This window comes from Rhinopithecus bieti, unplaced genomic scaffold (genome assembly GCF_001698545.2).
Source record: "Rhinopithecus bieti isolate Rb0 unplaced genomic scaffold, ASM169854v2 scaffold_3316, whole genome shotgun sequence".
In the NCBI taxonomy this organism is placed as follows: Eukaryota; Metazoa; Chordata; class Mammalia; order Primates; family Cercopithecidae; genus Rhinopithecus; species Rhinopithecus bieti.
Window position 1 is genome coordinate 1816853 of NW_016804424.1, and position 4237 is coordinate 1821089.

Genomic DNA, 4237 nt, shown 5'->3' on the forward strand with positions numbered 1-4237 from the left:
CTCTAAAATAAAATGTTTTAGTTCAGTTTTAGCTCACAAATACATGGCTTGTCTTTTGTGATAATCACAAGGGAACTTCTTAAAAAAAGTATATATATAATATATTTATCTAGCATATTTTTTTTAAAAAAGCCAGGTAATCTTCCAGACATTTTAAATGTATATTTCTTCTATTACAATACTTGTTATTTTATCCCTCTGAGGTCAGTAAGTACTACAGTCTTATTCTGGTATTACTGATAAGAAGATGAAGGCAGACAGGGCTCAGATGACATATTTATTACAGCAGAGGAAATTAATGACAGCTCTGGGATCAAACTCAGAAGCTCTGGCTCACTTACCAATAGTTTGCATAGTTGTTTAAAATAAAAATATCACACCGCAAACTGACTTTAAAACTCAAGAGTCCCTCTTACCATGGTACCTGAATTTTCTCTTTAACTTAAAATTAAAAGAGCAATAACATCAATACATTTCTCCTTCTCATTTTCATAAAGTTTCTAAAATGAGAAATAATTTGGTACATCTGTGTATAAATCCTAACTGGAAAAGTTCTTAAGCAGTAAGTGCCTCGAAAAGCTACCTCAAACATTACAAAACATATTACTATGAAAGCTTCCAGGGAATTTGAGATTTGGACTGGACTGGGGAAAATTCTTTAACAGTCCATCTAGTTATACAGATTTTGTGTGGAGTTTTTCTTTATGTTTTCTTCCATGGATGTGTGTGGACATTTTTTTAAAAGAAATCTTGAATTTTACTTTTAAATAGGACAGTAATCATGCATTTTTAGGGGAAAAAAATGGATCCCTAGAATTAATTAAACTACTTAAAGACAACCATTTACTCCTATTTTCGGCCAGAGTCAATTCTATTCACCTTAATTAAGCATACTGCTTATCATAAGATAATAAAATGTAGATATTAGTACCTGAAACATTCCAATGTTCACAAATTTTAGTTCCTGAAACTAAATTTGCCTGTAACTGAGCTAAATAGCACGGAAATCATCTTACCCAGTCAGTGTAAACTGCAGACCCTCGAGGTTACAGGGATTATTCCAGCCCAATAATTTGGAGGAATTTATCCCCACTTCCACACACACAAAAAAAGGTTTTATATTGAGGGTTCTTCTCTTCTTTTAAATTGCAGCCTATTGTAGGACAGACTTTATTTATAATGTGACTTCAAAATTGGGACAATTTAAATCAAGTCATATGTACAAAAGAATGGATGTTGGGAAAGGGGACAGAACAAGACTGGTGTGGTAAAGTGGCAATAATATTCTTCAATCTTGATTATGCCACCAACCACAATTTTAGTTCTTTTTTTTTTTTTTTTTTGAGATGCAGTCTCGCTCTGTCGTCCAGGCTAGAGTGCTCCGCTCACTGCAAGCTCTGCCTCCCAGGTTCACGCCATTCTCCTGCCTCGGCCTCCCAAGTAGCTGGGACTACAGGTGTCCGCCACCACACACGGCTAATTATTTCTATTTTTAGTAGAGACAGGGTTTCACCATGCTAGCCAGGATGGTCTCGATTTCCTGACCTGGTGATCTGCCTACCTCGGCCTCCCAAAATGCTGGGATTACAAGCGTGAGCCACCGCGTCCGGCACAATTTTAGTTTTAAAGCTAAAAGATGCAAATGAGAAAAAAAAAAAAAAAAAAAGCATGAAGAGAAAATAGTTAAAGGAGAAGGTGGGTGAAATGGACATTGAGGGAAGTGCTACAGATTGATTTGCAAGTTTTCAAAAGTAGATGTTCCCGTGTCAACTCTCACCAATCATTCAGCTATATTAAGCGCTCTAAATACACCGGAGGGTCCTTAAAGAGTATTTGCTATAGAGCAGAATTCAACATGTGAACTGTAATAAAAGAATTTGAGTTTGCAAAAGAATATCGTTAACTCACCCTGTATGAGTCCCTAGAACATAGTTACAGCAAAGCTTCTGGTACACATTTCCTACCAGTGTGTATGCGTGTGGACATGTGTATGTGTGAGATACTATGCTCTCTAAATCGCTAATTTACTCCAAAGAAGATAGGAAAATATCCAGTGTATATAAACGTGAATTGTGTATTTTAGACTCTAGTGCCACCATAAATTTCACCCTTCTTTCCATATTAGTATTAAAATATTCATGTCTGCAATTTTCAAAGAATGTTGCTCACAGCAACATCCTGTCTATCAGTGGGTCAGTATCCCACACTGCCTTAATGGTAGCTTTCTTTAGAGTGTTTTTGTGGCAATCAACATGGAAGAAAAATACAAAAGAAGTACTATTCATCAGCTATCCATTGTATCTACAGTGCTAAGTTTGCTATATAAAATATTCACAATGTTATTTTATATATTCAGAAGGAAAAACTGGAACTTAAAAATGCACATTTTGAGAGTATGTACCACATACAGACAATCTCTTCAAGTAGGAAAATAAGAGAACATTGTACTATAATTTTTATTCTATAATATCAAACACTCAGCCAATTATTATATATTCCATGGCCCAAACGTAAGATACATATATTTCTTTTATTTTATAACTTTTTTTACATTACCATTTTACTGATCTTTTATTTTCATATCAGGCAATTAAACCCATGTTCTGTCTTCTGGCAAGGTGAATAAAAATTAAATATTCATTTAAATAATCTCCATGCTTATGTTCAACAATCCACATCTAAAATATTATTAATGTGTTAAATTATTAAACATAAATCACAGGACAAAACTTTCAGCTTGTAAAAGTCACCAAGGTAAGTCATGGAATCTCATTGTCATTTAGTTTTTTATTATATAAATTGAATTTTTAAAAAGGCATGTAGAGTTCCTTCACATAACTAAAAATAGCTACACAAGAGTAGGTAATTATTTCATTATGCAAACGTGAAACAACACTCCATTGATTTACACAATAAAAAAATATTTCCAAGAGTAATGTGAAGTATTTAGTTTCCAGTTTTCTCTACGTAAGGCGTCATATATTCTTTGGCATTTAAACACTCAGACATAAGACATATTTTCCTGTTGTGAAAATAGTGTGTGCACACGTGTATTTATAAAGAATAATACAAATGTGTTGAATATAACAAGAATAAAAGTTAACAATGAGGAATTAAAACATGAATATTCATTCAAAATAATTCAAGCATCAGGATAATATTAATTTAGACTTTGTAAATACTGATTTTCACTATAATATAAGCCCTGAAGATATTCATCAAAAAAACTTATGATTATGTTTTCAAGGAATTAAGAGATTCATTGAACAATAAAAATGTACCCTAAGACCCATTTGTTCATCTATTCACTCATAGCTAAAGCCTGTACCCTAGCAAGCAAGCATGATCTTTTCTGTAATGTCTAACATAAACTATGGCACTTTAATAAATGATCACATTTGAAAATGTAAATGCCCTTCTCTCAAGGAAAGATCAAACAGAACTCTTGTTTAATTCATGTTATGAATATACTTTTCAGTTCAAATACTCTTTCAAGATGTTTTTCTGGTAAAATTTATATATCACATATACATAAACATATAAGGAGTGATGTGAAAAACTCAGTGGGAGAAGTTTTACACTTTGCAAGTCCTTTAATGAGAGTCAGAGAATGCCATCAGGAAGACTCATAAGCCTGTGTGAAATGAGACTCATTTTAATGAAAAGCACTCTCACACACCTCATTTGTAGAATTATACTGAGCAGTTTAAATTCCTCATCTGTCACTTTGAGGTTAGGCTTATTGAAATGCATCCTGGACCACAAAATACCCTTTTTCCTTTCTCTTGTTTTTACTACTGCTGAGTTTTTGTTCTGAAGGCCATTGATTGGTTCTGACAAGAAGCCCTACAAACAATCGTGTGAAAGACCCATTGTTGGTGTCATCAGATATCTTGGTGTACTCCTATCTGAATGACATTGTGAAATGATAGATGTTCTGAGGGAGAATTCTTTCAGGCATGAAACCTTATTTCAAAGTTTAAAATCTATCTCCTTATTTAGATGACCAATAGCTTGTCTCTGGCTTGACTATTGTTGGTTAGTTGGTCTAGAAGAACTAATAGTAAAGCTTCTGTATTTTTCTAAAGGTAAAGCCACCAGAACAAACTACTCAGAGTCAGTAGAAAGAAAATACAATAAGCTGTAAAGTGTGCTCTGGCTGAGAGAAGGTATAACAAAACTTTTGTAGATCAAAATGTGAAAAATACCATTACTTATTTATAGCTTCTCGGGTGTA

The 4237-nt window shown here is 33.5% G+C and overlaps 1 pseudogene; it reads right to left on the reverse strand.

The window, feature by feature from the left end:
* The window catches only part of LOC108527080 (heterogeneous nuclear ribonucleoprotein A1-like), an 8693-nt pseudogene extending 4940 nt beyond the window's left edge, over positions 1-3753 (reverse strand).
* Positions 3754-4237: the final 484 nt, after the last annotated feature.